Consider the following 20,763-nt stretch of genomic DNA (forward strand, 5'->3'; position numbering starts at 1 on the left):
TCCTGGGAGGCACCTGTTGGTGTAAGTTCTTTTCGAGGTCGCCCTTAGCCCTACCATAGAGCCTGTAGACTTAGGACTGGGTCACCTCAAGCCAATCAACTAACAGGGAGGGAGCACAGCCCCACCCATCAGCAGACAATTGTGGGGAGAGGGGAGGCTGCAGTCTACTGAGTTCACCAATTCAGATGCTAATCCCATGTGGGAACCCCCTCACAGACACACCCAGACACAATGTTTAATCTGGGCACTCAAGGGCCCACTCATATTGACATATGAAATAAGCCATCACACCCCTTGAAGCCTGCTCTTGAGGTGGTGAGTGGAGAAATCCCACCAGCATGAATGAATGCAGTCTATTTTCTGTACCCTACCCTCTAAGTCAAATAGAAGAAACTCAGCTAAGGCATCCTCCTAGGCTTCTTGGGACTATTATCTTAACAATGAAAAGCAATAGAAATTATTTTGATACTGAGAAATGAATAGCGACACTTTTGCAGGCTGTACTTAGAGCAGCAGTTTATTAAAACAAAAAGATAAATTTAACCCAGCATATTTGATCATTCACTTAATGAAGAGAAGTGAGTAACTAAATCCACTGTTAATTTGGCAAAAATCGACATTAGTGAAGATAATATAAAACTCAAAATACACTAACACATCAAGATATCAAAAAACACTGACTAAAGAGTGCTGTCAATTAAAAATTATTTGTGTTCAATCATGGAAGAAAAACACTTGAAACATTGGGGATATTTTTTAAAGCCAGTTCAGTGCTGTGTGTATGTATGTGTGTGTAAGACTGGATTTTTTTCATATGCTATTTTATGAGAATATTACTTGTGAAACCGGCTGTTTCCTGTTCTCCTAACTCAAACATTACACTCCCATTTAAAGACTATATTAGGGCAATCATACCCAAGTGTGATGAAATTGCTAAGAAAAGTGCAAATGAAGTCCTTGTGGCAACACATAGGCAGACTGCATTACCCTTGAACTGCCATGACCCATGGAAGAAGCAAGGTGAAAAAGAAAGGAGAAGTTATTCCAACTCTGAAACCTCCAACTACCTACCCTGTCTGTCGTGAATTGTCCACAAATGTGGACTATTGGTTTTATTGCTACTTATTTTGAACATTCACAACAGGAAAAGTTTTATCACTTGATTAATGCTTCCAAATTGCTTAATTAAAAAAAAACTTTTCATCACTCAAAAATGGAAAACTCCTGAATTAGAAAGCCTCGTTTGCATTTATGTGTCTATTGGTGCTGTAAATGATTTCTCAAGTCGGCATTAACATTCCAAGCTAAGATTGCTCACAGAGAATTCTGAAATGCTTTCTATATTTGGCAGAACTGCATCAGAAACCAAAATATGCCCATTTAATTTTAAGAAAACATACCATGCTTTACATGTAATTCTAGCTCCCTCTTCCCTTTGCATTTTTCTTCCATAGGGGAAAAAAAAAATGCTCTCAAGCTATTTGGTCTGTGGCCAAAAATCTCCCAAGACCTGTGACTTCCTAGGAAAATGAGGACCCCTCACAAAAGACCTGGTTCAAAAAGCCAGGCATACAGAGCATCCCTGAGGTTCTTATCCTCTCCCTCCTCACCTGACCTCCATCATGAAGAAGAAACAGACTCACAGATAAAAGAACAAACTACTGGTTACCATTGGGAGGAGGGAAGAGGGGATGGGGATATGTGGACAGCAGATCGAGAGGTACAAACTCTAGGTATAAAATAAGCTGTAAGATTTATTGTACAACTTGGGGAGTGTAGCTAATATTATTCTTGCCTGGAAAATTCCATAGACAGAGAAGCCTGGCAGGCTACAGTCCATGGGATTGCAAAAGACTTGGACAGGACTTGGAGACTAAACAACATTAGGACTTCCCAGGGGGCACAGTGATAAAGAATCCACCTACCAATGCAGGAGACACAAGAGATGCAGGTTTGATCCCTGGGTCGGGCAGGTCCCCTGGAGAAGGAAATGACAACCCTCTCCAGTATTCTTGTCTGGAAAATTCCATGGACAGAGGAGTCTGGTGGGCTACAGTCCATGGAATCGCAAAGAATCAGACACAACTGAGCCACCACTACCACCACCATAAATAGAGTATAACCTTTAAAAATTATGAATCACTAAATTGTATACCTGTAACATATATTATTACTGTGTACATCAACCACATCAACCATGCTGCTAAGTCACTTCAGTCGTGTCCGACTCAGGGTGACCCCATAGACGGCAGCCCACCAGGCTCTGCCGTCCCTGGGATTCTCTGGACAAGGACACTGGAGTGGGTTGCCATTTCCTTCTCCAATGCATGAAAGTGAAAAGTGAAAGTGAAGTCGCTCACTCGTGTCCAACTCTTCACAACCCCATGGACTGCAGCCTACCAGGCTCCTCCGTCCATGGGATTTTCCAGGCAAGAGTACTGGAGTGGGGTGCCATTGCCTTCTCCGACATCAACCATACTTCAGTGAAAAATAAGAAACACTCAAGTACACAGAGGTGTCAAGTAAACATTCCAGAATTAACTGAATGTGCAATGACTGCTAATTGTCTCCCAATATCACCCCACCCCCTTTTCCTTTTCAATTCCTGAGTATTGGCTGAGCGAAAACCTAACCATGGGTGGACTTCTCCCATCTAGGTGGGGATCATGTAGCCAGGTGTTGGTAGGCGAAGCATGAGTACAAGCTATTCCTCCAAAGGACCTTCCCACCTTAAAGAAGCTTAAAACCTAATGGGAAAAGATTTGTGCAGAAGGAACTACAAGGCAAGGGAGGACACACTAGCGCCTCGGGGAAGGCACTTTGCCCTGCCAACCTCTCACACTGGCAACCCATGGTGTTTCCAGAGCACCCACAACTGCGGAATCACAACCATCCTCCCAAAAAGTAAATGAGAAGCTTATTTTCACTCCTATCTCCTGCCTGTTTCATAATCTTTCTTCCCATACCAGCTACCCAGAGTCATTGCTCTGCTACAAGCCTCATTTGCAAAGGTACCCCGCATCCATAGTCCCATCAAAATGTGTGTGTCAGTGTCCTTGTTCCTCAGATTCTTGCTTCCTGAAAGACTTCAAAATGTTAGTTTGAATCCAAGTGTTGAAGGGATAGTAAGTTGCTTCTTTTCTAATGGTTAACAGCTAACGTTGATTAAACATTTACTATGTACCAGGTCCTATTCTAAGTTTTTTATATGTGATTCACTTAAGACTCACTGCAGTCCCATAGGAAGGTACTGTTGGTAAGGAGTGGTCAGTATTATGAACCTCGGTAGTCTGATTCTTGAGTTCCAGACTCTGTATTCTCAGCCACCACATTACACAACTTTTAGTACTTCATCTGTCACCTTTGGAAAATAAGAGCCATGAATGCTAAGTGGTATAATCACAGGAGTTAAAGATGCTTTGACAGAACCATCAGGGAAGAGAATTTGGTGTAAAAAAGTCTACACATCAGACCTTGAAGACAAGAACCTATCAGTTATGTGTCAAATAAGCCCGCTGTCTTCTTCATGAGGTTAAATGAAAATTCTTTAAGAGACAAAAGATAGCTTCTCTCATCTCAAGGGCTTACTACCTGAAAGACTCTGCAACAATTCCATCTGTTCTGGGATGGTCTGGTGATTCTTTCAGGAATGAGGGGGCTCCCGTGATTAGGAAGAGAATCTGTCTGGGTATCATTCTATAAGATGTCAGTATTTCCTGAAGTAAGGAGTGCTGTGATCGCCTCCTCTTCACCCCAGCGGTGAGAGAAGGTTTCCTCCCTAGGAATATGGGGACAGTCGAACACACAGCATCTAAGATTGGAGAAAAGAGACCTCAGCCTCCCAGAGCATTTCACTCGGGAACAGAATGAACAAGCAGCACATGTGGCGGGCAGCCTCAGTGGGAGAAAGAGGATAAGGTGACCCTGGTTCCCGTAAAAGATGTGACTGGCTTGTTTTAACAATTCTAAAGGCTGAAGCCTGCCAGGGAGGCATAAGTAGGCTCTGTGCCTGGTCACTGTAATTAGGAGAGTTGTTTGGTCAGGGGACATTTTCCACAGAGCAGGGGGGCAGGGCATGTGGTTAGACCATCCAGTGCCTCCCAGTTTCATATGCCAACGCAGCACAAACACGAAATCTGAGTGTCAGACCTTAGACCACAAGTAGAGAAGGCAGTCATGGTAGGTAGTAAGGTGGGCTCAGGGAATTCACATAATCACACTGAATCACCTGATGAGAAAGTTACTGCCTTTCCAAGTCTCTTTCAATCCTCAGACTGTCAAGGAGAAAGTCTGGGGTTAATGCCAATGTGTGTTTACCATCCCTCTAACACTTGTTAATTTCTCTTTCCAACAAGAATAAAGCAAGCACCATACCGGTTCCCTGGCCGGCTAACACTGTCCAGTCAGAAGTTAGAAATATTTCCTTTTCACTGCATTAGTATTTGTTGTTTACCTTCTGTATCTAGTAGGTGATACTGATTTTCCAATGATGTGATAGAAGTCCATTTTTAAATGAATATAAATTCAAAATGCAAATATTAAAATGCTAATATTAAATAAATTAATCTACAAACTAGTACAGACAGAAGTAGAATTATTAAGTAAATTATCAATATTTAGGAAATAATTCTTTATGTCTTGTGAGTTTCCTGGTCTATCCACTCTGGGCACAGTGTTAATGACCCTTGGTATTTTTTTCTTTTAATTTAAATTGAAGTACAATGTTGTGTTGGTTTGTGATATACACTGAAGTGATTCAGTTTATATATATCTATATTCTTTTCCAAGATGGTTTATTATAAGATATTGAATTTAGTTCCCTGTGCTATAATGTAGGACTTTGCTGTCTATTATATATATAGTGGTTTATATTTGCTAATCCCAAATTCCTAATTTTTCCTTTATCCACTTTCCCCTTTGGTAGCAATAAACTTGCTTTCTATGTCTGTAAGTTTGTTTCTATTTTATAAATAAGTTCATTTGTATTATATTTTAGATTCCACATATAAGTGATATCATGTAATATTTGTCTCTCTGTATGACTTGTTTCACTTACTATGATAATCTCTAGGTCTATCCATGTTGCTGCAAATGGCATTGTTTAATTCTTTTTTATGGCTGAGTAGTATTCCATCATGTATATATACCTCATCTTCTTTATCCATTAACTGTTGTTGGACATTTGGGCTGCTTCCATGTTTTGCATGTTGTAAATAGTGCTATTATGAACATTTGGGTGCTTGAATCTTTTCAAATTATTATTTTTTCCAGATATATGGCAAGGAGTGGGATTTCAGGATCATTTGGAAACTCTATTTTTTTTATTTTTTTAAGGAACCACCATACCGTTCTCCATAGTGGCTGTACCAATTTACATTCCCACCAATAGCATAGGAGGGTTATATTTTCTCCACACCCTCTTCAACGTTTATTTGTAGACTTTTTGATGATGATCTTTCTGTTAGGTGTGAGGTGATACTTCATTGTAATTTTGATTCACATTTCTCTAATAATTTGCAACGTTGAAATTCTTTTCATGTACCTATTGGCCATCTGAATATAAGGACAATATTAATTGAATCCATCAATGCTGGGCAATGACACTATCTGAAGAAGTTCTTTCAGTTCCAGACATTCAAGGACTAAATATAACCAAAAAAAGTTTACTTGAAAAGACTAGCACCCTCACTATATGATTAGTTAACAGCAAATAAGTACACACACACTTATTCTCTCTCTTTCTCACAACACATAGAAGAAGTTCAAGTACATGCCAGAATGCAAATAAAGATTAATTTGGAGTAACAGGCATTAAGTCCCAGCCCTGGTTCTAAACCCAGTGTTCTTAAGGCTACACTTTTTACTTCTTTGTTGTAAGTTTTATGTACTCTTTTTCCTTCTAGGAATAGAACTTCACAGCTAGACGGACTTAGGCTCAAATTCTGACTGTAATAACCACTTGCCAGATAACCTGGGCAAATTACTCAGCCTCTCTGTGACTTATTTTCTCATCTGTAAGTTAGAGTTAGGGTTAGGGTTAGGGTTAAGTGAAGGTTTTTTGAAGAGATGCTAGAACTAATTCTTGAAAAGGGCCTAGCAGGGGCCCTAGCAGCAACATTAAGTCCTTGAGAGCAGACAAATGCAGCCAGTTGCTCAAAGTTCACATGTTAAACTTATATTGCTTCTCTGCCTGGACTTTACATGACATCAAGTGTTTCACTCCTTATAGGTTTCATACTTGCTGCTGCAGAAACATGGCATCCAAGGACCCTGTAGAAAGGTGTCTCCTCCTTTGCCAATACTTCCCAGCAAAATTGTTGTTGTTCAGTCGCTAAGTTGTGTCCAACACTTTGCAACTTCATGGACTGCAACACATCAGGCTCCTCTGTCCTCCACTGTCTCCTGGAGTTTGCTCAAATTCATGTCCATTGAGTCGGTGATACTATCTAATCATCTCATCTTCTGCTGCTCCCTTCTTTTGTCTTCAATCTTTCCCAGCATCAGGGTCTTTTCCAATGAGTCAGCTCCTCTCATCAAGTGGCCGAAGTATTGGAGCTTCAGCCTCAACATCAGTCCTTCCTATGAATATTAAGGGTTGTTTCCTTTAGGATTGACTGGTTTGATCTCCTTGATATTCAAGGGACTCTCAAGATTGTCTTCTCCAACACCACAATTCAAAAGAATTAATTCTTCAGCATTCAACCTTCCTTATGGTCCAGCTCTCACATCCATACATGACTCCTAGGAAAACCATAGCTTTGACTATATGGATCTTCATCGCAAAGTGATGTCTCTGGTTTTTAATACACTGTCTAGGTTTGCCATAGCTTTCCTTCCAAGGAGCAAGCACCTTTTAATTTCATGTCTACAGTTACCAACCATAGTGAATTTGGAGCCCAAGCAAATAAAATCTGTCATTGTTTCCACTTTTCCCCCTTATATTTGCCATGAAGTGATGTGACTGGATGCCATGACCTTATTTTTTTTTGATGCTGAATTTAAAACCAGCTTTTTCATTTTCTCTTTCACCCTCATCAAGATGTTCTTTAGTTCTTCTTCACTATCTGCCATTAGAGTGGTATCAACTACCTATCTGAGGTTGTTGATATTTTTCCAAGAAGTCTTAACTCCAGCTTGTGATTCGTCCAGCCTGGCATTTCACACTGATGTGCTTAGCATATAAGTTAAATAAACAGGGTGACAATATACAGCCTTGTCGTGCTCATTTCCTAATTTGGAACCAGTCTATTGTTCCATGTCCAGTTCTAATTGTTGCTTCTTTACCCGCATACAGGTTTCTCAGGAGGCAAGTTAGGTAGTCTGATACGCCCATCTCTTTAAGAATTTTCCACAGTTTGTTGTGACCTGCGCAGTCAAAGGCTTTATTGTAGTCAATAAAAACAGAAGCAGATGTTTTTTCTAGAACTCACTTGCTTTCTCTATGGTCCAACAAATACTGGCAATTTGACCTCTGGTTCCTCTGCCTCTTCAAAACCCAGTTTGTACATCTGGAATTTCTCTATTCTCGTACTGCTGAAGCCTAGCTTGAAGGATTTTGAGCATAACCTTGCTAGAATGTGAAATGAGTGCAATCGTGCTGTAGTTTGAATATTCTTTAGCATTGCCCTTCTTTGAGACTGGATGAAAACTGACTTTTTTAGTCTAAAATGCCTTTTAGAAAAATGCTTGCTCCAATTACAGAGGCAATGAGAGGAGTCCCGTCAATCCGGCTATAGATAAGACAAAGTCTCCCTCCTGAACTTTTATCCATGATGAGCAATGTGACCAGAGCTAGAAGCTTCTGAAAGGTCCACAAGAAGTTTTGAGACTGGGAAAAATACATTGGTACCAACACAGAGAAATAAAAATCTTACTAAATCAAAATTGACAAAATTTAGTTGAATAACCACAGAACTTAATATTGTACTGTAGTGGGCTGAATAGTGGCCTCCAACATAACAGATCCTACTCTCTAGAAGGCTATAGATGTTACCTAATTTCAAAAAAGGATCTTTGTTGATATAAGTTAAGGGTTTTGAGATGTAGGTATATCCCTATATTATCTGAGTGGGCCTTAAATGCCATCACTCTTGTCCTTCTAAGAAACAGATAGAAGAGTATATACCCAGGGACTGTCTTAATGGTCCAGTGGTTAAGACTTCACCTTCCAAGATCCCACATGTCTCAAAGCCCCCCCAAAAAAAAAAAAAAAAACAGAGTAGTATTGCAACAAATTCAATAAAGATTTTAAGTTTTCCACACCAAAAAAATAAAAAGTGTACACCCCTAGAAGAAAACAAAGTGAAAGTGAGGGTAGTGATTAGAGTAACAGAGCCACAAGCCAAGGAATGCTGGCAGCCTACAGAAGCCGCAAGTAGCAAAGAATGGACTTTTCCCTAGAGTCTCATAAAGGGAGCGTGACCTTGCCAACACCTTGATTTTAACCCAATGAAACACATTTTGAACTTCTGGCCTCAGTAACTATGAGATAATATATTTCTAATATCTCAAGCCATCCAATTTGCTATGGCAACTCAAAGAAACCTGTTCATAAGCCAACATGTCATACACACCTCACTCTCCTATAAACAGTATGAAGTTTATATCATAAGACCAATTTTTAATAACACTCAACTTTATAAAAACTTTTTAAATCAGTTTTATAGCCCCAAACACATCATTTGCAAAGTGGATATATTTTAATATATTTGGTATGGCAAAGAATGGAACTTCCAAAAATGAATTATTAAGAACGTGAGCATCTGAAAATGTCCCTGGGTTTGTGGGTCCTGAGATGTGCCCTAATTACTCAGAGATGCTCTAGTGGCATCTTCCAGGATAAGTAATTGGGATTAAAGTCCAATTTACTGTTCCTCCCTCTCGAATATGAAAATAGGGACATCAAACGCACATGGCTAGAGGAAAAGAAGTTAAAGTAATTTTGAAGAGAAAAGCTTTTCCTGCCCAGGCTTATAGTTAATTAACATTTTTATAAAGACTACCCAAGTTACAAGATACATTTAGGTCATTACCACTAGAACAATCTGGGCTTTGTCTGTAACTCAGAAGGTATGTTTCCTTTCCATAAGCTGTTGCTTTCTGAGAAATCTTGAGGACTGGAGGATTTAATGGTTTCTCTGGAATGGTTAGAAAATAAAATAATTGAACACAAAAGGCAGAGTGATTTTTTTTAATTAGAGTTAATTGCTTTACAATGTTATATTAGTTTCTGCTGTGCAACAATGTGAATCAGCTATCAGTTCAGTTCAGTCACTCAGTCATGCCCAACTCTTTGAGACCCCATGGACTGCAGCACATCAGGCTTACCTATCCATCACCAATCCCTGGAATCTACTCAAACTCATGTCCATCAAGTCGATGATGCCATCCAACCATTTCATCCTCTGTCGTCCCCTTCTCCTCCCGTCTTCAATCTTTCCCAGCATCAGAATCTTTTCCAGTGAGTTGGTTCTTTGCATCAGGTGGCCAAAGTATTGGAGTTTCAGCTTCAGCATTGGTCCTTCCAATGAACACCCAAGATTGATCTCCTTTAAGATTGATTGGTTGGATCTCCTTGCTGTATAAGGGACTCTCAAGAGTCTTCTCCAACACCACAGTTCAAAAGCATCAATTCTTCAGTGGTCAGCTTTCGTTATACTCCAACTCTCACATCCATACATGACTACTGGAAAAACCATAGTTTTGACTAGATGGACCTTTGTTGGCAAAGTAATGTCTCTGCTTTTTAATATGCTTCCTAGGTTGGTCATAGCTTTTCTTCCAAGAAGCAAGTGTCTTTTAATTTCATGGCTGCAGTCACCATCTGCTGTGATTTTAGAGCCCCCAAAAATAAAGTCTCTCACTGTTTCCATTGTTTCCCCATCTATTTGTCATGATGTGATGGGACCAGATGCCATGATCTTGGTTTTCTGAATATTGAGTTTTAAGTCAACTTTTTCACTCTTGTCTTTCACTTTCATCAGGAGACTCTTTAGTTCTTCTTCACTTTCTGCCATAAGGGTGGTGTCATCTGCATATCTGAGGTTAATTCACCCTGCAATCTTGATTCCAGTTTGTGCTTCATCCAGCCTTCATTTTGCATGAAGTACCCTGCATATAAGTTAAATAATCAGGGTGACAATATACAGCCTTGATGTATTCCTTTCCCAATTTTCAACCAGTCCAGTGTTCCATGTCTGGTTCTAACTGTTGCTTCTTGACCTGCATACAAATTTCTCAGGAGGCAGGTCAGCTGGTCTGGTATTCCTATGTCTTAAGGAATTTTCCACAGGTTGTTGTGATCCGCAGTCAAAGCTGACTATTGGTGTAGTCAATAAAGCAGAAGGTGATGTTTTTTTAGAACTCTCTTGCTTTTTTGATGATCCAACGGATGTTGGCAATTTGATCTCTGGTTCCTCTCTGGTTCCTGCCTTTTCTAAATCCAGCTTGAAAATCTGGAATTTCATGGTTCGAATACTGTTGAGGCCAATCTTGGAGAATTTTGAGCATTACTTTGCTTACATATGAGATGAGTACAATTGTGCGGTAGTTTGAATATTCTTTGGCACTGCCTTTCCTTGGGATTGGAATAAAAACTGACCTTTTCCAGTCCTGTGGCCACTACTGTGTTTTCCAGATTTGCTGGCATGCTGAATGCAGCATTTTCACAGAATCATCTTTTAGGATTTGTAATAGCTCAACTGAAATTCCATCACCTCCACTAGCTTGGTTCATAGTGATGCTTCCTAAGGCCCACTTGACTTCACATTCCAGGACGTCTGGCTCTAGGTCAGTGATCACACCATTTTGATTATCTGGGTTGTGAAGATCTTTTTTGTATAGTTCTTCTGTGTATTCTTGCCACCTCTTCTTAATATCTTCTGCTTTTGTTAGGTCCATACCATTTCTGTCCTTTATTGAGCCCATCTTTGCATGAAATGTTCCCTTGGTATCTTTAATTTTCTTGAAGAGATCTCTAGTCTTTCCCATTCAATTGCTTTCCTCTTTTTTTTTTTTTTTTTGCATTGATCACTGAAAAATGCTTTCTTATCTCTCCTTGTTATTCTTTGGAACTCCGCATTCAGATGGGTATATCTTTCCTTTTCTCCTTTACATTTAGTTTCTCTTCTTTTCTGAGCTACTGTAAGGCCTCCTCTGACAACCATTTTGCCTTTTTGCATTTGTTTTTCTTGGGAATGGTGTTGATTACTGCCTCCTATACAATGTCATGAACCTCCATTCACAGTTTTTCAGGCATTTGGTCTATCAGATCGAATCCCTTGAATCTATTTCTTACTTCCATTGTGTAATCTTAAGGGATTTTATTTAGGTCATACTTGAATGATCTGGTGGGTTTTCCTACTTTCTTCAATTTAAGTCTGAATTTGGCAATAAGGAGTTCATGATATGAGCCACAGTCAGTTCCCGGTCTAATTTTTGCTGACTGTATAGAGCTTCTCCATCTTTGGCTGTATAGAATATAATCAATCTAATCTTGGTATTGACCTTCTGGCGATGACCATGTGTAGGGTCTTCTCTTATGCTGCTGGAAGAGGATGTTTGCTATGACCAGTGTATTCTCTTGGCAACACTCTGTTAGCCTTTGTCCTGCTTCATTTTGTACTCCAAGGCCAAATTTGCCTGTTACTGGAGAAGGCAATGGCAACCCACTCCAGTACTCTTGCCTGGAAACTACCATGGACGGAGAAGCCTGGTAGGCTGCAGTCCATGGGGTCGCTAAGAGTCAGACATGACTGAGCGACTTCACTCTCCCTTTTCACTTTCATGCATTGGAGAGGGAAATGGCAACCCACTCCAGTGTTCTTGCCTGGAGAATCCCAGGGATGGGGGAGCCTGGTGAGCTGCCATCTATGGGATCGCAAAGAGTCGGACACGACTGAAGCGACTTAGCAGCAGCAGCCATGTATCTCTTGACTTCCTACTTTTGCATTCCAGTCTTCTATGATGAAAAGGACATCCTTTTTGGGTGTTAGCTCTAGAAGGTCTTGTAGGTCTTCATAGAACCATTCAACTTCAGCTTCTTAAGCATTACTGGTGGAGCATAGACTCGGATTATTATCATATTGAATGGTTTGCCTTGGAAATGAACATAAAGCATTTTGTCATTTTTAAGATTGCATCCAAGCACTGCATTCCAGACTATTTTGTTGACTATGAGAGCTACTCCATTTCTTCTAAAGGATTCTTGCCCAGAGTAGTAGATATAATGGTCATCTGAATTAAATTCACCCATTCCAATTCATTTTAGTTCACTAATTCCTAAAACGTCGATGTTCACTCTTGCCATCTCCTGTTTGACCATTTCTAATTTCTGCTTTATTGACTATGCCAAAGCCTTTGACTGTGTAGAGCACAACAAACTGTGGAAAATTCTGAAAGAGATGAGAATACCAGACCACCTGACCTGCCTCTTGAGAAACCTGTATGCAGGTCAGGAAGCAACAGTTAGAACTGGACATGGAACAACAGACTGGTTCCAAATAGGAAAAGGAGTACGTCAAGGCTGTATATTGTCACCCTGCTTATTTAACTTCTATGCAGAGTACATCATGAGAAACGCTGGGCTGGAGGAAGCACAAGCTGGAATCAAGATTGCCAGGAAAAATATCAATAACCTCATATATGCAGATGACACCACCCTTATGGCAGAAAGTGAAGAGGAACTCAAAAGCCTCTTGATGAAAGTGAAAGAGGAGACTGAAAAAGTTGGCATAAAGCTCAACATTCAGAAAACTAAGATCATGGCATCCAGTCCCATCACTTCATGGGAAATAGATGGGAAAACAGTGGAAACAATGTCAGACTTTATTTTGGGGGTCTCCAAAATCACTGCAGATGGTGATTGCAGCCATAAAATTAAAATTCGCTTACTCCTTGGAAGGAAAGTTATGACCAAACTTGACAGCATATTAAAAAGCAGAGACATTACTTTGCCAACAAAGGCCCATCTAGTCAAGGCTATGGTTTTTCCAGTAGTCATGTATGGATGTGAGTTGAACTATAATGAAAGCTGAGTGCTGAAGAATTGATGCTTTTGAACTGTGGTGTTGGAGAAGACTCTTGAGAGTCCCTTGGACTGCAAGGAGATCCAACCAGTCCATTCTAAAGGAGATCAGTCCTGGGTGTTCTTTGGAAGGAATGATGCTGAAGCTGAAACTCCAGTACTTTGGCCACCTCATGCAAAGAGTTGACTCATTGGAAAAGACTCTGATGCTGGGAGGGATTGGGGGCAGAAGGAAAAGGGGACAACAGAGGATGAGATGGTTTGATGGCATCACAGACTCGATGGACATGGGTTTGGGTGGACTCCAGGAGTTGGTGATGGACTTGGAAATCTGGCGTGCTGTGGTTCATGGGCTCGCAAAGAGTTGGACACGACTGAGTGACTGAACTGAACTGAGCTGAATTTACCTTGATTCTTGGACCTAACATTCCAGGTTCCTATGCAATATTGCTCTTTACAGCATTGGACTTTACTTCCATTGCCAGTCACATCCACAACTGGGCATTGTTTTCACTTTGGCTCCGTCTCTTCATTCTTTCTGGAGTTATTTCTCCACTCTTCTCCAGTAGCATATTGGGTACTCACCAACCTGGGGAGTTTATATTTCAGTGTCATATCTTTTTGCCTTTTCATACTGTTCACATTCTGAATCGGCTGTTTGTGTACACATATCCCCACTCTTGAACCTCCCACCCCTGCATCCCACCTCCATCTAAGTCATCACAGAGTACCGAGCTGAGCTCCCTGTGCTATGCAGCAGCTTTCCACTAGCCATCTACTTTACACATGGTGGTGTCTATATGTCAGTGCTACTCTCTCCATTGGTCCCACGCTGTCTTTCCCTCACCTGGTGTCCATAAGTCTGTTCTCTATGTGCTTCTATTCCAAGCTGAGTGATGTTGGGCAGAATATTCTGGATGAGCAGGCTGTAAACTTGGATGCACTTGACTATGTGGACTCAGCACAGACTCATCTGCCTGAACACCACCTTCGTCTGGAAATCAAAGGGCTGGCAGCCTGACCTTTTGTCCTTCTGAAAAACCGGACTCTGATTCCTCAGAAAAGTGTCAAAATCAGTTTAACATCCCTTCTGACTGGTGATAATGGGTGATTTTTCCATCTTATACTTTTTTGTACATCTTGAAATTTTTGACAATGAGTGGTCTTCCCTTTCAAAATCAGAAAACAGTAAGAATAAAGGGGGTGACTTAAATCACATTCAATTTGTATTTATGTTCTAAAATGAAAATCTGGGCCCTGGTTTCTTCTCTTCAGTGCTTACTTACCATCAAAGATTCCTCCTTTACATTGAGTCCTCGACTTCATCCAAGGTTTGCTGGTAAACAGCTTGGTGGCATAGAGTTAGTTCCTTTAAGTCTGCATGACTCTTCTCTGGAGTCCTGAGGGCTGCGAAGGGCACCTTACATTATGACTTATTCAGGTCTCCATAACAGTGAAACTGAGCAAGACAATTCCTGATGTAACCTGCCATTTATACAGCAGCATCTTTTTAGCCGAGACTAATTTAATTCGTAATCTCCCTTTGGCTTGTGAAATGACCCAAGGAACCTTGTTTTGGCTCAGGATGAATTCTAAATCACTATAAATCTTTATTATTCTTATCAAGCCCTTGCACATGCCCTCCTATTCAGGCAGAGACTAATCCACACAGTTTGGAAGCTTACACATGGTGAAATGGCATTTACCTTTCTAAAGTCTTTCAGTTTTATCCTGCCAAGCACCCTTATGTTTACCACTGAATATAATTAAGTTGAGGCTCACCCAGCAGATAATTCAAAATCCACAGACTCAGCCTTGTGTCCTTTCTAGTTCTTTCCTCTCACCTCCCTAGCTAGTTGTGAAAAACAACGCACCTTCCCCCCCCAAAAAAAAATCTTCAAAATCTGTCACAGATCATTGTCCTCCAAAAAGTACTGTTGCCATGGAGATAGATTCCTATCATATCTTTCTTTTCAACTAAAGCATGACTGGAATATTTTTAGCTGTGGACAGTAAAGTCTGTTTATTAAAAGTTGTTATTAATTTGTGCAAACAAGTTTCTGTAGGCTTAAAGCAACTGTGAATCACACATATCCGTGTTGGCTTGATTTTTTTTTTTTTTTAATTTGAGCTTCTAAATTTTTTCACTATGTGAGTTACCTCCTTCCAGAGCTAATTAGTAAAGGAAGTAAGACAGGACGAGAATAGAGAATTGAGCTAAGTGAGGGGGAAAAAGGGGGGAAACGAAAAGACAGGTTAAGTATTTTTCTTGGGATCAGAGAGATCTCAATCACATAACAATGGTTTTTTACCCTGCTCTGAGAAAAACCAGCTTCACTGACTTAAGAGAGATGCTTAAGAAGAGAACTGGGTTTCTCAGTAAATCATGACTGGTACCCAGTCCTGCAGCTGTAAAAGGGGCCTTGGACCAGCTCGGTGAATTCCATGATGCACTTGGAGGAGTTTGGAGGGTTCTAAGCATGGGCCTTAGAAGCAGCCTGGGTTCCCCATCCCCCAGTTTTTAACTGGTATATGCATTCACCCACATAAGATTTTGCTATAGAGACATAGGATTTGGGGCAGGAGGTTATTGTTTGTTTAAAAAAAAAAATTGAAAAATGAGACTGGTTTAATCTCAAATGAGATTAAAATGAGACTGCTTTAATAATAAGGTATATTGTATATATTGTATAAACTGTTGCCCTATCAAGACTTTATTTCAACATTCATTACTTCTAGTCCTCACAACAATTCTGCCGGGGAGACAATGTTATTTCCTTTTTACAGATGAGATTAACAGCTATACATACTTTCCCCTCCCTTCTCCAGGGGATCTTCCCAACTCAGGGATCAAACCCCAGTCTCCTGCTTTGTGGGCAGATTCTTTACCCTCTGAGCCACCAGGGAAGTTCTGCCTTTTTACAGGGGAGATCAACTACTACACATACTCCCCCTCCTCCTGTTTTATTCAGATGATGACAAGCTATATTTGAGTGAATTACAAGGAAGCCGCCTCCATGACCAGTGCTTCTACTTTCCCACATAGTTTCAATATTTTTCTCAGTTCTAAATTCTTTATGTATTTACTGTTTCTTTCTCAGGAAACTTAGGATACAGAGAACCAGTCCTTAGATTAACTCCCCTCACTAAGGGTGAATCAGTGACCTAAGACAACCCTGCACACACAGGCTCTCGTATTTCCTTGAGTTCATTCTTTCAAGCCTTCTGTGGAGCAAGCACTGGAGATACAGCAGCAATCAAAGTCAAGGCATGCCCTGGTCTTGAGGGGTTTCTCATCTGTGCCCCATAGTATGACTCCAGTATTTTCAACATCTTATCAAGAGCTTCCATGCTGACTTCCAAGAGCAAAGTGGTCACTTCCAAGGGTCTCCTCAATGCTTTCCTCAGTGGGCCCTTTGGTTCTCCTTGCAAAGAACTGCAACTATCATGACACTTACTGAGCCATTAGTTGAGTGTGTGGTTCAGTCACCGAGCAGCCTGAGATGCCATCTCTTTTCCAGCTTTAAGGCATTATCAGTCAGCTCTGCAGTGCTGAGCAGTTCATTTATGAAATGGCCTCCATAAAATAAAATAATAGTTTAAATGTGAATGGCCTGAAACTCTTCCCCTGTTCTAACATCTAAGAATTCTGAAAGCTATCTCAAAGTTCCAGAATGTAAATAATTTTTTTAAAGATAAATTAATCTATTTTGGATTAATCTCCTATTTGTTGGAGATGGTCCAAACATAACATCTATTATTGCAGCATCTTCAAATCTGAAAGTGTTATTAACAATACTGAGACCAGTCCCCTCAACTTACAGATAAGGAAACTAAAGACCAGAGAAGTAAAGTGCCTTCCTTAGGTAGCAACTCTAGTCAGAAGAAAGCCTAGAAACAAACCTTGTCCAGTGATCTTTTAACAACCGCAAAATGTTAAGTTGCAGCTCTAATACAACACTAATCTAGAATTAGTGTCACATTTAGTCCTGTGACACATTCAAGCTAGGCAGTCTTTCTTCTGATAGTCAGTTACATTGTATGAAGCATCCTAAAAAGGATATAATCTCATTATTATGTGTCATAAGCAATATTGCCTAAAATTAATTAAACAAAAATTTCCCCAGGAACATACCTATCATGGGAGCTTGCCCACCCCCTTCAGTTTCCAAGTCTGGATCCTTCTGTGTCTAAGTGCCTGTATCATAGTAGAGGCTGATTTTACTAACTGTACTCAGATTCAGCTTGGCTAAGCCAAGAGCTAAGTGTTAGCTTTAATATTTTTAATGTGTGTGCTCAGTTGCTCAGTCGTCTCCGATTCTTTGCAACCCCAGAAACTATAACCCACCAGGCTCCTCTGTCTGTGGGATTTCCCAGGCAAGAAAAATGGAGTGGGTTGCCATTTCTACACCAAGAGATCTTCCTGCCCCAGGGACCAAACCTACATCTCTCGTGTCTCCTACATCGGCAGGTGGATTGTTAACCACTGAGTCACCTGGGAAGCAATATTTTTAATAGTCAATTTAAACGTAGTTTAAACAACAGATCTTCAATGGAAAACATATTATATAGCATCTACTTTTGTAACAAAAAAAGCTATAATCTTGAAAGTCAGATGCAATTGTACCTTGATATAAAAATTTGAAAACAGAAAGAGTAATCCAAAATTGTCTCTTTCACTAAAATATACTTAAACCAACTATGTTAAATCATGTATGTCTTAATGGAACAATCCCCAACTAAGAAGACAATTTTTAGACCTAACTCCATCACTGATAATCATGTGAATTGGGGCAATTCAATCCTCTATGGTTCCCACTTTCCTTTCTGTACATGAAGAAAAAAGAGAACTAGAGCTGATCATCCCTCAGTTCCCTTCTAGTTCTAAAATGCTAAGCTCACGGGAAAAAAAGTGAGACAGCATATGTACTCAAATGCTAAAATGTGAAACCTAACTCTAAGCATAAATCCAGAATATATGAGGGTCTGTCCTATGAAAAAGAATTTTTTGTGTTGTAAATTCCTGAGATCTATACCCCTTCAATCCCAATCAGTGTGTCTGTGCTGTCACTTCTGTCGTGTCTGGCTCTTTGCAACATATGGGCTGTAGCCCAACAGGTTCTTCTGCCTATGGGATTATCCAGGCATGAATACTAGAGTCAGTTGCCTTGCCCTCCTCCAAGGGATCTTCCTGACTCAGGGATCGAACCCACGTCTTTTACATCTCCTGCATTGGCAGGTGGATTCTTTACCACCAGCACCACCTGGGAAACCCAAATATGGTTCTGCTGCTGCTTAGTCACTTCATATGTGTTCAGATAGTATAAGCTACCAGAAAACAAAAAATAATGGCTGTATCAGATAGCTATTTGCCCTAAGGAAAGAATATAACAAATGTTCTTTGTCCACTGTTAGGTTCACTGCTTTTCAAGGCAAAGCCCTCAAAGGACTCCATCAGTATCTCCTGAAGTTCTCATTAACATGCAGAATCCTTACTTGCCCTTTCCTTCACCTAAAATGGTGGCTGTAGTGGGGGTGGGGGAGGCTCTGTTAGCTAAGCTTCCCAGGTGGCACTAGTGGTAAAGAACCCACCTGCTAATGCAGGAGACACAAGAGACTCAGGTTTGGCCCCTGAGTTAGGAAGATTCCCTGGAGGAGGGCACAGCAACCCAGTCCAGTGATCTTCCTGGAGAATCCCATGGACAGAGGAGTCTGGTGGGCCACAGCCTATGGGGTCACAAAGAGTCGTACACAACTGAAGAGACTCAAGTTGCCATAGTAAAACCACATACCAGGTGTCTTATGGAATAGAAAGCTATTTCCTCACAATTCTGAAGGCTGGGAAGTCCAGGATCAAAGTGCTAACCAATTTAGTTTCTTGTACACGCTCTCTTCCTGGCTTGCAGATGACTCCCTTCTGACTGTGTCCTCACATGGCCTTTCCTCCATGTGTGCAGGTAGATCTCTCTTTCCTCTTTTTATAAAACTACCAATTTTATCAGATCAGGAATGCATCTTATGACTGCATTTACCCATAATTAGTTATCTCCTAAAAGCTCTATCTCCAAATAGAGTCACAGTGGAAGTTAAGGCTTCAACATATGCATTTGTGGAAGACATAATTAAGTTCAGTTCATAGCAGAGGAAGAGTCTGCAATTTTTACAAACTCTCCAGATTATTCTTTTGCACACTAACATTTGAGGACCACTGGCTAGACATCAAGAAGAATTAACTTCCCATCAAACAGCAAAATTTGAGATCATATATCCTTCCTTATTTAGAGATTATAATAAGTAGATGAAGGAAAAAAGAAAGAAGAGAGAGAGAGGCAAAGACAGGACAGAAATAGAGAGCATGTCAAGTTAAAATGAGATTTATCTATGCTTGTTATTCAAAAACTTATGAACCAACTAAAGACCCACAATGATGAGGATATGTCAAAGGGTCACAGGTGTCAAGTGAAAGAGCTCCCAAGCCAAAGCTAGAACAATCTAAGCAACAAAATAAGCAATAATGTTGGGTTATAACCCAAAGTATGAAATAAATATCCATGAATCCATACTAATATTGTTGTCTTTAAGTTGTGTCTGACTCTTTGCGACCCCATGGACTACAGTACATCAGGCTGCCCTGTCCGTCACTCTCATGCAGTCCTAAGATGGTGGAGGAATAGGATGGGGAGACCACTTTCTCCTCCACAAATTCATCGAAAGAGCATTTGAACACCAAGCAAATTCCACAAAACAACTTCTGAATGTTGGCAGAGGACATCAGGCACCCAGAAAGGCAGCCCATTGTCTTCGAAAGGAGGTAGGACAAAATATAAAAAATAAAAAGAGAGATAAAAGAGATAGGGACAGAGATCTGTCCCGAGAAGGGAGCCTTAAAAAAAAGAGAAGTTTCCAAACACCAGGAAACATTCTCTCCGGCAGGTCTGTGGTGAGCCTTGGAATCTCAGAGGGTAAAATAACTGGGAGGAAACATAAATAAATAATTAAAACCCACAGAATGCATGCCTAACAGCAACTCCCAATGGAGCAGCAGCCCAGACACTTGCATCCCCCACTAGAAAGCAGGGGCTGGACAGGGAGGCGCGGGCTGCATTGCTTAGGGTAAGGACCGGGCCTGAGTGCCCCGAGGGCAATCTGAGGGAACTAGCTTGAGATAGCAACTCAGGTTGTGGGATAGCTATCCCACAAAAAGCCCTAACCTAAGACACCACCAGGCCCCCTCACACAGAACAAGGACTGGGCAGAGCTAGCTGGCCATGGACTGGCCCATCCCCTGCCATAAACAGGCATGTGAGGGCAGCCAGAGCTGGAAGGGGGCAATCGTGGCCCCAGAGAGGCATCCTATACCAAACTGCAAGCACACTTCATTGCTAATCAAGAGTTCTTGGGATTCTGGACAGTCAACATCTGCTGGGAGGGTTGCAGCCAGAGATCAGCTCCCCAGAAGAGACACAAAGCACACTTGAGAAGGCATGCCCATTGTACACCCGGAAAACTAAGCAGCTGGGAATGGGGAGGTGATAAGTTGCAGCCCTCAACTGGGGGCAACAGTGCTCACCAAGCACCTGGTCACCTGAGCTGCTCGGACCTGGGATGGGCACAAAACGCAGGCCCAACCAAATCTATGCCTTTGTGGAGTGCCTGAGAACCTGAACCTGAGCAGCTTAGACCTGGGGAGTGCATGCAACCCAGGGCCAGCATCAGACAGTTCCCGGCAGAGCAACCTA

This window comes from Bos taurus, chromosome 6 (genome assembly GCF_002263795.3).
Source record: "Bos taurus isolate L1 Dominette 01449 registration number 42190680 breed Hereford chromosome 6, ARS-UCD2.0, whole genome shotgun sequence".
In the NCBI taxonomy this organism is placed as follows: domain Eukaryota; kingdom Metazoa; phylum Chordata; class Mammalia; order Artiodactyla; family Bovidae; genus Bos; species Bos taurus.